This window comes from Phaseolus vulgaris, unplaced genomic scaffold (genome assembly GCF_000499845.2).
Source record: "Phaseolus vulgaris cultivar G19833 unplaced genomic scaffold, P. vulgaris v2.0 scaffold_456, whole genome shotgun sequence".
Lineage (NCBI taxonomy): Eukaryota > Viridiplantae > Streptophyta > Magnoliopsida > Fabales > Fabaceae > Phaseolus > Phaseolus vulgaris.
Genome location: NW_027174241.1, coordinates 7735 through 21650, shown reverse-complemented (window position 1 = coordinate 21650; position 13916 = coordinate 7735). Strand labels below are relative to the sequence as shown.

Here is a 13916-nt window from a genome sequence, read left to right as displayed (position 1 = left end):
TTCTTTCTCTCAATTCTTCTCTTCAATTTCATCTTCAAAACTCTCATCAATTTTTTTATTATTATTATTATTATTTAATAACGATAAGAACACTGTTTTCATTCATTCTCACTTTCTGTCATACCTTTTCAATTTCAATTTCAATTTCTGTTATTCAATTATGCAACGCGCTCTCTCTTTCTCTCTCTAGAGAGTTCGGTCTGCCATGTCATCACAAACCGCCGCGGCGGAGGCGCCGCTGCTCCGCAACCGCCAAGACGCGGCCCGAGCGCCTGCGCTGGCGCTCCTCCTCGGCCGCGCCGGCCGCCGAGGGCCATCCATGCTGGTGCGGGAGACGGCGGCGCGCGAGCTCGAGGAGCGCCGCGCGGACTGGGGCTACTCCAAGCCGGTGGTGGCGCTCGACATGTCGTGGAACATGGCGTTCGTCGTCGTCTCGGTGGTGATGCTCGCATGCACCACCGGCGAGCGGCCGAACTCGCCGATCCGCGTGTGGATCGTGGGGTACGGGCTGCAGTGCCTTGTGCATGTGGTGCTCGTCTGGGTAGAGTACCGGCGCCGTAGCCGGAGAGACTCGCGCCGCGGCCAGGGGGCGCGGGACTTGGAGAGCCAAGCCGGAAGTGACAACGATGATGGCGGCAACGACAGCGACAGCGATGACGGTGATGGGAGCTCTGGCAATTCGTCTCGCTCCCGGTGCGTTCAATTCAATTGAATTTTGTTCGTGTTGAGCTGAGTTATTCTGTTTTTGTGGAATTGTTTCTGTTTTTTGGATGTTATGGTTTTGGCTTTCAATTCAATTTTGTTTGTGTTGAGCTGAGTTATTCCGTTTTTATGGAATTGTTCCTTTTTTGGATGTTCTGGTTTTGACTTTCAATTTCGTAATTTGATGTCTGAGTGGGTTCAACTCAATTTTATTAGATTGTAGAGGTTTGATTTTAGTAAGCAGGGTTTTTCTTTTTCAATTAATGATTTTTTTTTCATTTTTTTTCAACTGTTTGGATGCTAGGGTTTTGAGTTCGAATTTTGAACTTTGGAAAAAATTATGCATTCTGGGGTGCTTTGGTGAAGTTAGTGCTTGTGTTATGTTGTGGAGGAAAAGGGTAGTTGTTTTTGTGCCGGTTTGGTTTAGTAGATACGAACTGGGAGTGAGTTGAAGTTGCAGGGTCAGATGAAAATTGTTGTATTGTACCTTTGTCATGTTTATACACTGCTGTTTAAGATTCTATTAGGTAGTCTAGTAAAGTTAATCTAAGAAATTTTCAAATGTTATGCTTTGGTTTATGATTCAGGGTTATGTAATTTTTTGTGATTGGACTTGATAGGATTGACATAGTGCCGTGAAGAGGCGTATTGATTACAAAATTTGGTTTGCTAGAGGTAGTGAACTACAAATGTGAAAATGTTTTATTCATTAGTTAGGTTGATCTGGATGAGTGAAGGGTGATGAGTGGGGTATGTGTTTGTCTAATATCATAACTTGGACAATACTAGTGATAAAAACTGGTCCAGGTTCAGCGGACAATGAACATTGTTTATTGATGAAAAGAAAGAACACAATTTTCCTGGATATTTGAGAGATCCAGTACTGTCCTTTGCTGCAATACCGACTCTCCAACTGACTAGCCACTCCTCTCAACACCTCTTCCTATTATAAGGCAACGCTATTTATTTCTCTTATCTTAACTATTCTAGCTCGCAACTACCCAAGCCTAATAATTACTCTACTAATTAACTTAGCTAACTGAAGGGATTACCTTATCTATCAATACATCTCCGTAAAGTTTCATCTTGTCCTCTAGTTGAATAGCCTGAGGCTGCTGAAAGGCATCCCCTCCCAACTGATCGAAGCCTGGTGACCAAGCCTACCCCACCCAGCAACTCAAAATAGCTTTCACTCCTCCTGGACCAAACACTAATATTTGAATGCCCCAATGCTCGTCCAATGCTCTGTCTTCTGCAGCATTTTTGGCCATGAAAAAGGAACATTGTGGCAAGCAGCTGTTGATGAGACATATCATAGTCCCTTTTCTGTTCTGGTTCACTGATGTTTGCTTCTTCTCCAAAGTTGTTATCCACCTTCAAATGTTTATCTTTGTTTTGTCTTCTAGTTCTTAATTCAGAATGTTTCTCCTGATTCTCTACCCTCTGTTTCTCCCTGCTCATCGTGTTCTTTCATTCCTCTAGATCTTGCTTCTCCACTTGTTTTTTGTTGGATATCTCCTTCTTGGGAGGTTTCCTTTTCCTAGAACTCTGGTTTCTGCAACAATTTTCTGATTTCCTCATTTCTTGCCTTCAGTTGTTGATTCTATTCTCTTTAATTATTCATCTTCTTTATGTTTTCTTGCTGCATTTGTGATCACTTTCTACTTTCACATCACTGTTCTTGGCTTTTCTCTTGAACTTCATTTCCACATTCTTGCTCCTCATTCTCTTAATCTTGTAGACAAATCCAAACTCCACCAGGTTGCAACTTGGTTGTTCTCTTTACATGAAACCCACCATTCAAGAGCTTTTCCTCTCAATGCAAATGCAACAACCATGATAGTGTTCTTTCTTGTCCCCAAAATAGTGCTCTGCATTGATGTCCACCAGTAGGCATCACTTGATCAAATCTTGGAATTAATTTTGAAGTCATTTTCTTGACAATTCCCCCAAACTCCTGGATCCAAGCTTTAATACCCATTGATAGAAACTGGTTTAGCACACATGCTATTATTGATGAACAACAAAAATGTACAATTTCCCTGGATATTCTTGAGATCTAGGACTCTCCCTAGGCACAATACTAATTCTTCAATCAGCCATTCCTCTCAACACCTCTTCTTATTTATAGGCAACATGCCTTATTTCTCTAATTATTTATTCTAGCTCTCAACTAACTAACTAACTAACTAACACTAATTACTCACTAATTAATTTAACTAACTAAAGGGTTGCCTATCTAGTAGGTATGTAGCTTGCTATCTTTACTGCCTAAGCAAGGGTTGTAAACTATTTAGAATGTGCATCATGGATTTAGCATGTATTATTGTATTGATAATAAATATAGTTTTGGCCCTAACATGTTGAAATGCGAAAGCTCGTCATACCTGTACTGCAGGAATTTGTATATGATATGGCAGCATCCATATGTTTGACACATACATATTTTATTGTCTATTTTGGATTGGCTCGAGCCAACACATGCCAGCACTAGCTAGAGCATCCTCGGTATGAACAAATTACATCACTAGTGAGGACTGTTATGACTTTATGTGGCTTCTTTAGTGCTAAGGAAGGGTTATTCAGCTGTCTTCTCTGGGTTGGACTTTGATGATGCAACCCTTTTGTTTAAGCTAATTTTGCATTGAATATATATTTTAATTGTTTTCATTTTATTTCTACCTAATTTAAAAGTTGACTAAAACAAACATGTCTTTCAATTTCCTATTGTTTCAATTTTTTTAATATGCATATTGTATAAGGTACTTGTACCCAAGGTTATCAAACTCGAGAATCTATGTAAACTTGTGGGAACTCCATAAATTCGACTCATAAACTCGTAGAAGTTTACTTCGTATGAAAAAAAATATTTCAATAATATAATTAATCAAACTACTTAAATCTGAAGTCCACAATACTAATAAAATAACTACATTTCACTTTTTTACCATTCCCATTAATATCTTTCCCGGGTTTCCATCCAATATCTGACCTATCTCTCCTGAAGTATTTTTGCTTCTACTTTAGTTAGATGAGGATGCATTTGGGTTGCCCTTGGTTGAATTTGATCCACTCCCAGATATACCATAAAAAACATGAATTTAAAAAATGGAATTTCTGAAATTAAAAATTGAATTCAATTGAAAAAAAAAAACTCTAAAATATTAGAAAATATTGCTGTAATCTCCCAATATTTTCAATTAAAAAAAAACTCTGCAGATATGGTGCACTGGTGCATGCTTCTCTCTTGCATATATGGCCAAGCAAATAGAACATAGAATGTTACAGACATGACCATGATGATCAAAGATCATAGACGACGATGCACCACTTCAATCGGAACATAGACGACGAGCAGAGGCGAATGCGAGTGAGAGAACCCGATCAACCACGATTGAAACATAGACACACCATCACGAAGAATGTGAACAAACCCTAACCCGATCAACCCAGTTGAGTTTCTTTGATTTTTGGGTTCAGAAACGGGGTTGTTTTAGGTTTAAAGAAAAAAACACTTTGAACTCGCCAACTCGGTTATAGAGTTGCAAGTTCAACTGAGTTCACAACTAGTTTACTGAGTCTATTCCAAAAACGAGTTTGTTTATGAGTCAACTCACTCCCGTCGAACAAGTTAACTTGTGAGTTGATAACCATGCTTGTACCTGTACATTTGAAACAACTCAAAACTTAGTATTTAATGGACTTGGTTTACTGAGATGGTATAGGAATCTCTTTGATTAAGTAGAGTAGTGTTCAATCCTTCCTTATTGCCACATTTCATTAATTAATTTACTTTTAGCTCAAGTTTTGGATGGATTGATATTTTGTAAGACATAAGATCATTTATGGGCTTGTACTTAATGACAAGTTATAGAAGAGTTGTTTCCCTAAAGGAGGTTTTGTGTCATGGGCTTCTTGAAGATATTGGAGTATGCTATATTTATATAGCTTACATTCTTCAACATTAATTGATACAGGAGTGGACCAAGTTAGCTAATAAAATGTTGCTTTCCCTTTATAATGTTTTGAGCTATATAGGCAGTGAACTTTTCACTACTTTACATGTGGGTATACTTAGCTGTGGGTTTTCATTTGTCGTGCTGTCCCCCACCCTCATGTTACCTGTACGTTTTTTGCATGCAATTGCTATTAATTTTCACTATTTCCCCCTTTATATCAGCCTTCTGGAATAAAAAAATTAAGTATTTTGCAATTGTTTATTCTGTTATTAACTGTGATAGGTTCATCCTTGGACTAATTATAATGTGATAGAGCAATAGTTGTTCTTTTTCTGCTGAAAGCTTGAGTACTAATTAAGCCTCCAAGCATGGGTAGATATAAAATAGTATAAATTGCTGTCGCTATTAGTTGTATACTAAAAGAGGATTAGTCACGATAGTTGATAAAAAGTTTGTTAGTAAATGTCTGGTAATATTGAAAGAATTTATGGTTTTCAAATAGGTTTCAGTAAAATGGAATCCTTCCGTTGATATTTTTTGCTCAGAAGTTTTACCTGACATGGTGTACTGTAATGTGAGGGCTAACCACGGCCCACATGAGAGAACTATTATTATCTTTGGGAAAAGGAATAAGATGTCTGTACTTATCTTAAATTACCCTGGCTGATGAAGCATGTTATCTACTATAGTCTTATATGTTGTTAGGCTTATTAGTATCATATCATACTTTTAAATATTATATTATATTATACTTGATACTTCTTTGGGCTGTATTATATAATTAATTAATATTTGATGACACCAAATTTTGATTATTTACAACACAGGTTCACAAAACGATGTGAATCATTAAATACTGGAGTTCATTCCTTTGGTGGATAGTGGGCTTTTTACTGGGTTGTCTCTGGTGGTGAATACTTCTGCAAGATGCCCCACGATTGTACTGGTAAGCCTTTATTTTCAACTTCTAAAATAATGTTTGTATATTAGTTTTAATATCCTGATATCTATCTATACATGTTGACTCATATACGGATGATATTTGCTTTATGTTCGGGTACCTGAACAATGCATACACATATAAGTATGTGTGCTCGGGGATTCCACATTCAAGATCAAAAAGAATTAAGCATTACGAATTATTTTAAATCCCCATTAATCCTAATTTTTAACATTTTTCAATATTAAAAATTTCAAACACATTTTTATATGTATTTTTATTTTTTATTTCCTGTAAAATAATCTATCAATTAACCAATATTTTCTTTAATATTATTAATTTACATTTTCTTTTGCATATATTCATGAATACTCGAATGTTCTGATACTGCTAATTCTTTTTGACAAATTGTTTGCTGAATTTTGTTAATCTTGCTAGCATTAATGACAAAAATCTGTTTTTGTAATTCTACAGGTTGGCTGTTGTCTTTCTGGCATTTGATGTCTTTTTCGCCATCTTTTGTGTTGTCTTGGCGTGCTTGATTGGTATGCTCTTGTTGTTGTTTACCCTGCATCATTGCTATCCTCTATGCGGTTGCAGGACAGGTATGAATAAAACATATTTTAGACGGACTAAAATATTCATAGTTGTGTTGTGAACCTTCTAATATTCTCCTTTTGTTCTGGAATAACACAGGAAGGTGCGTCAGAAGCAGATCTTAGCATACTTCAAAAATACAGATTTCGAATACCAAGCAATGAGGATAAGTCCAGTGGTGGAGGTGGATCAATGGTTCCCATAGAAACCAGCAGTGCTTACTTGGCAACTGAACGAATACTTTTACCAGAGGATGCGGTATGCTCTTCTCAAATGCTATTTATTTTTGTCCCACATTCATCACTTCTATGAAATAGAAATTGCTGGTTATTTGATTTTCTATTTCGGTCAATGCACAAAGATTTGTACTGGTTATTTGATAAGTGTAGACTTTGACACTTATCAAAGATGAAGTCACCAAGGAAATATTAACGGGTGAAATTTACTTGCATAAATGGTTTTAGTGAAGATTTTGCTGAACTATTCTTGAGAGGAATCTAGTTGAAGATGTATGTAAGGCTTGAGCTCTTCTAGTATGTTGCTTAGTGTCTTTTTTGTTATTATTATTCAAGATTCCAGCTTGTCTATCCCTTAAAGAATAAATTTCCTTCATTAGATAAAACATCATTTACCTTAAAATCGAAACCTTCATCTGTGGACTGTAAAAATATGGTCTGCTAAGATTCAACTTTCCATTTTCAGGAGCCTATTTTATTAATATTGCTGTTGTTTTTCAGGAATGCTGTATTTGCCTCTGTTCATACGAGGACGGAGCAGAGCTCCATGCTCTTCCTTGCAACCATCACTTTCATTCTTCATGCATAGTGAAATGGCTGAAGATGAATGCCACTTGTCCTCTCTGCAAGTACAATATTCTCAAGGGAAATGAACAAGTGTGACAGAAAAGTGAAGAACCTACCAAGTACCAACTGCATCTTTCAACAGCTCTTGTTTATTATGTGTATATAGTTTTAAAACAAACTCGCTGTGTTTTGATCGTTGGTTCGTTTTATCTGTTTCTGTAGAGAAAAGATAGCATTTATTTATGAATAAGTTACTAGTGTAGTCTACTTGGCATTCACTTGAAACTTGTCCACTTTATGAATTGTTTATTACTTTTCTGACGGAAAACTGGTTGAGTAATCATAGCTTTTGTTCATTTTTTGTGTGTTAAATGAATCCTTTTATTTGTGTAAATTCGGTTCAGGTATCGTATATGAACCTTTCATCCTATTTAATGTAAAGTTTGCTGTAGTTTCTTGGTTACGCTAAAACTACTCAGAAGAATGCTACCCATCGAATTACACGATTTTCATATTCAGAATAAAAAGGTTGAAAGGAAGAGGTCTTATTTAATGTAAATATTTAGAAAAATGTAGGAACTGTACTATGCTATTTGTAGGATGTTAATTGATGCGGTTTGCTACCAACATTATATTAAAAAGGGTAAAAATTAAAAAACAAAATGATAAAATATTTAATTTTGATTTTTTTTTTCAAGTGAATTCGTATAAGCCAACTTCACTCTTAAATAAGTTCTCTTTTATCGGCCTTATAATAGAGTGGGTTGGAAAAAACTTTAACTATCAAAGTTTACATATAAAGTGGAGAATTAACTCTTAAATACTTTTTAGAATTAAATAAATTGATCCCTACATAATTTTACATTAATTATAAAATGTTCTTAATTAATTTTTATTATTGGTAACTTAATTGGAAGGTTAGGATCCTCCAATTTGTTCAAGTGAGTCGATATAATCTAACTTAGTACAATGTGAATCCGACTCGATTCAATGTTAAGTGGGTCTGTCATGGTTTGACTCTACTTGGTTGTAACATAGACCAAACTAACATGAGTCTGATTATTCTCAATCCATTGTGGTCTCGACACAATTTGACCTGCCATGAGTTTGACTCGACTTGGGCTGACTTATATGACTTGACTCGGCTTGACCTGGACCAACTTGACTCGATTTGATATGGGTTCGACCTAACTCAACTCAATGTGGGTGAATTGATTGAGCCTGGGTGAAATAAACTCAACTTGAACGAAAAATCAAGGTGGGCTTGACTTAACGTGGGTCTAACTCAATTTGACTCGATTTAACTTGATCAACATGGATCCAACCCAGATTGGCCCATGAGTCTCATCATGGCTTGACTTCCCTAAAACTACATTCAGTTCGATCTAGACCCAATAGATGTTATGAACCTTTTTTAAATATTTCTCATTTCAATAAAAAATTCAATGTTAATATTTCTTATTTTATTAGTGATCCCTTATTAAGATTTTTTCTACATTAATTATACTTATTATTTGATTATAGAAAACTAAAGTTGTTCACATAAAAAAAAAAGAGGAAAAAGAGACACTTTTATTGTATTATTCACTTCTATATATTTGAACCATGAACCATTCACAATATTATTTAGGCCAGAAATATCCTATAAGTTCTTGAATTTTACAACCTTAAAAAATAAATTTATTTAAAAGGTTTCATCCAGTAGAATCATTCACTTCTCCCTCTCTTTATTGTTCCTCAAACAAATTACCTGCAAATTGAATAATTTTAATGTTAATAAAAATAAATAAAATAAAGCCTTTAATATGAAAGACATAAGTGGAAAATAAATGGCAAAAACAATTACTTTTTTAATTTAGACTTTTGATAATTTTTCATAATTTGAAATGATGATGATGAAATATAATATCCAAGCTTGTTAAGAGGATTACATGCTTCTAAGAATGATAACGATGTTTTAAACATCAGTAAGAGAGTGAAATTAAGTAAATGGGTATCATAAACCAAATAATTAAAATTAGTTAAAAATAACTTCATATTAATTTATAATATTATTAGTATTTACCTTTTTAAAAATGTTGTATTCAAATGGTCTTTTTTTTTGTTAAATATCACCAAACGACGTTAAGTGGTGCTTATGTGGCAGACACGTGTAAGTTACGTAAATTGTGCCTACATTAGTGAATACTGAATTAGGGTTTAGGTTATTCAAATTGGGGATTTCAAATTTCTGATTTAGGGTTTCTGATACGCAGGGGAACATCCTCGAAACCCTAAATCAGAAATTCGAAATCCCCAATTTGAATAACTTAAACCCTATTCAGTATTCACCAAAATAATGTAAGCAACCAAATTGAATTTTTTAAAAATCACTGTACCAAATTGACTATTGACTATAAATATAGGGACGAAAAAAATAATTAAATCTTATTTATATAAAAAATATTATTAAAGAAAAACATAAGAAAAACTTACAATATATTTAATTGAAAAAAAAACTTTTGTATTATTAATTAAGTTAAATTTAGATTTGAATACCTGATTTGTTGTTTATACATTACAAACGCAATATCCATCAATGCAAGACAATAGTATCGATCACAAGGTAAAGATTTGGAGTGGGCATAACAATCTTCTATTTTTTGACATGCAACTACCACTACACTTGCCTTTGCTTCCCTTGAAATTGAATGCCCTACAACACATATTTGCATCTTCTTAATACAATTTTATATGACAAAAAAATAATATTTTTCATTGAAGAACATGAGAAGAAAAAATAATAATGATTTTCATTGAAGAACATGAGAAGAAAAAAAGAACTTTGATTGAAGAAGAAGGGATGAAATACCATTACAAACTTGCATGGCAAGAACTACAAACAAAAGTGATAATATGAATGAATTCTTGACATCTCTTCCAATCTTCAATCTCAAGATTAATGACCAAATTTGAAACTCTTAGAATTGTTATGATAATTTGTGAATGTTCATCCTTAACTATTTATAGGAGAGAATGGGCTTCTTAACATTATTGCAAAATTATAAAATGGAATCTTAATTTAATGTAGTTTAATGTTATGATATTACATATTAAATTGTTAAAATAATTTGAACTTTATTGCTTCTTACATATCAAACTTATTTAATATAATCTAATAATATATTATAGTGGGGAAAGAGTAAGACTTCAAATGTTTTTAATTAATACTAGAAGAAACATGTTAATATTAAAAATTAAATAAAAATGTCAATTAAACTAAAATAGTGTATCTGTAATTTTTATTTTTATAATTTATATATAATTATGTTTAATATTAAAAATTAAATAAAATATGTCAATTAAATCAATAATAAAAAAGAGATAAAAATTATAATTTTTGAGATAAATATATGAAGAAAAAAATTGCTTCACGTCCTAAGAAGGTTATCACGTCTGCTTTTACGAAATTACAGTTTATTAGTCTTTTAAAAAAACAGTTTTCATTTAATTATAATAATAATTAGTTAAAAAATAGAAAATGACTGAATATCCACACAAAAAAGCACTCCTCCACCTCTCTTTCTCATCCTCCACCCGTATACCAAATGTTTTATAAAAAAATAGAAAATGGCGCAATGTCCATGATAATGAAATAAAATCAAATATTAATATAAGAATAAAATAGAAAAATAATTAAGAGCAGTTAAAGAGAATAATCTCCTTTATATATAGGTATAGATATCAATATCTAATATTTACTATCATTTTTTTTATTAACCATATTAGATTAACTTAAAAATAGAAATATTAATGAATAAAATTAAAGTAACAACAAAATTTTAAATTAAAATAATTATATTTTTAATATGTAAAATAATTAAATAATTTATTTATTATTTAACATTATAACATCATAAAAATCGATTATACCATTAACTATTTCAATATATAAAGATTCAATGAGAAGTTATTTTTACCGTTCTAGTTTAGTACATATGACTTGCACACTCAATTACTCCATTAACTCTTTCATTATATGGTATATTTATCTATCTGACTTAGAATGTCATTAGAATTGAATATCTCTCAAATTCCTTAACTTATTACTTGTGACATCTCAACATTAAAACCTTGGTAACTATTAACGCATACAAATCTTCATAGTAATGTCATATCTTCTATTACTCATCATCATCATGCACACCAATGAATTCATCAATCACCCTTAATGATTCATAAATCTTTTATAAAATATGTCAAAATACGTCATATCTCACATTATTAAATTCGTATCAACTTTAAATCTTAAAAAAAAACATCTCAGATAGTCTCTAACATAAATTGAAAAATTAAAGAAATTACAAAGAAAATTGAGTTTACTTTATTTCAAAAATAATGGGTGGATGTATTTCTTATAATATTATCATTAAGAACGTTTGCTTTAGAAGAGTCTAGATGTGACCGTGGGTGCTTTGAGGTATGAAGTGACTTCTTGTTCTTCTTTGATTGTTACCGAACGACTTTAATGCTTTTGATATTTTCAGTAGTTGTTTGAATGTCTCTATTGATACTTGTATAGTTTTAACAATGAATTGAAATGAAATCGAATTAGTGTGATTGATATTTGGATTTGTATGATAGTGTTTTGAGTGAAAAAAAAAAACTAAATTAATTATGAATTACTAACCAAATTAGTTCTTCTTATATCGAACTTTATTTCAAAAGCTTACATTTGCATGTGTTTTTGTGTATGAACTGCGATGATGATTATATTATGTACGTGAACAAATATTTGTATAGTTGCAAGAGTGAGATCTAAAGAGGAATTCAAGAATGATGATTTTTTTATTTCATGTGAACTAATCAAGTTTATATTTGGTTTGATGTTCAGTTTTGGAGTGTTATAGATTGAAAGTACTTGTCCTTTTTGTAATCCTTCTTTTTCTTCAAACTAGTTTTAAATATGTAATTGTACAAGGCTAATTATCACTAAACAACACTCAACCCAATTAAAATAGTCTAGGTGGGATTTGAAAATTTTACCATAAAAATTTTGTATTTTAAAATTAAGTGGGATTGTGAAACATCTGAAATATATTCAATCAACACAAATTTTATTAAAATTTGTGGGTTTTATGAAGAAAATCGAGGGTTAATATTTATTCATTCATTCAATTATCTTTTTATAATAACTTTTCTGCAAATGTATTAAATTAAGATAGATGTTATGAACCCTTTTTAAATATTTATCGTTTCATTACAAAATTCAGTGCTAATATTTCTTTATTTGATTTAATAATCTTTTATAAGAACTTTCTACATTAATAATACCTTTATTTGATTATAGAAAACTAAAATGTTGACATAAAAAAAGGAAAAAAAAGAGACACTTTTATATATTTGAATCAACCATTCACAATATTATTTTGGCCAGAAATTTCCTATCACTACAACCTTAAAATAATACATTTATTTAAAAGTTTCATCAAACTCCTACTCCTGCCTCTCTAATTGCTTCCCTGCAAATTTATATACCAAATTAAGTAAATAGAATGAAATATATATACCAAATAATTAAAATTAGTTAAAAATAACGATATTAATTTATAATACTATAAACATTCACCTTAATAAGAATAATAGTATTAGAAGTTGACACTCAAATATTATATGTTTAGTTAATCTATATATTATAAAAAAATTCAAGTTAAATATCACTATAAAATCTGAAATTTCAATTAGGTTGAAATTTTAGGATTCAATAATCATCATTAGATGAAAATATATTATTAAAAAAATAGAAATACGATATATTAATTATAAAGAAAATCTTTGATATTATTAATTAATTTAAATTTGAATACCTGAATTATTGTTTATGATTACAAACGCAATATCCCTCGTAGCAAGAAACTATTGTTGCATCACAAGCTATAGCACCCATGTGTGTATAACAATCTTGTATTTCTTGGCATGGCACTAACTCTATATCACTTTCCTTTGAAAATGAATGTCCTATAACACATAATAATAATAATTTATATGAGAAAAAAATAATATTTTCATTGAAGAACATGAGAAGAAAAAAAGAACTTTGATTGAAGAAGAAGGGGTGAAATACCATAACAAGTTTCCATGGCAAGAGCTACAAACAAAAGTGATAATATGAATGAGTTCTTTGACATCTTTTCCAAACTTTAATCTCAAAATATAATTATCAAATTTGAAACTCTTAAAATTTGTTATGATAATTTTGTGATTGTTCATTCTTAGATATTTATAGGAGAGGATGGGCTTCTTAACATTATTGCAAAATTATAAAATGAGATCTTAATTTATTTTCGGCAAATGCTTCCTACACCCAATCATTTTTAACCTGCACCCAACATATTTTTTAATTTCCAAAAAGACCCTTTATTCTGGAAATAAAAATTCGGAATTGAAAATAATATATTCTGGAAAAATAAATCCGGAATTGATTATTGAGTTTCAGAAATAAAAATCCAGAAAGAAAAATTAAAATTCTATTTCAAAAAAAATATTCAGAATTGAAAATAATACATTCTGGAAAAAAAAATCTGAAAAAGAGATTATTGTATTTTAGAAATAAAAATCCGAAAAAAAAATGAAAAATCCATTTCAGATAAAAAATCAGTAATATAAAATTTGGTTCTGGAAAGGAAAATCCAGAACCCATATTTTGGAATTTTTTTGACAGTTTCGTCTTTTTCACTGAAATCGGATGTAGTGACATGGTGCAGGAAGCAATTGCCTGCCTTTATTTTTCTGTGAATCTCTTTTGTCAAATATTTGTAACACATTTTACCGTTTTTACTTCAAAGTATATTTTCAAAATCCAAATTTTCAATAGCATTAACCATATGTTGGATCAAATTTAATGTAGTTTAATATTATGTTATTAAATATTAAATT

At 31.4% G+C, this 13916-nt stretch overlaps 1 pseudogene; it reads left to right on the top strand.

Annotated features, from left to right (window-relative positions):
- The first annotated feature begins 81 nt into the window (after positions 1-81).
- Positions 82-7395, top strand: LOC137817658 (E3 ubiquitin protein ligase RIE1-like; annotated as a pseudogene).
- The last annotated feature ends 6521 nt before the right edge of the window (positions 7396-13916 follow it).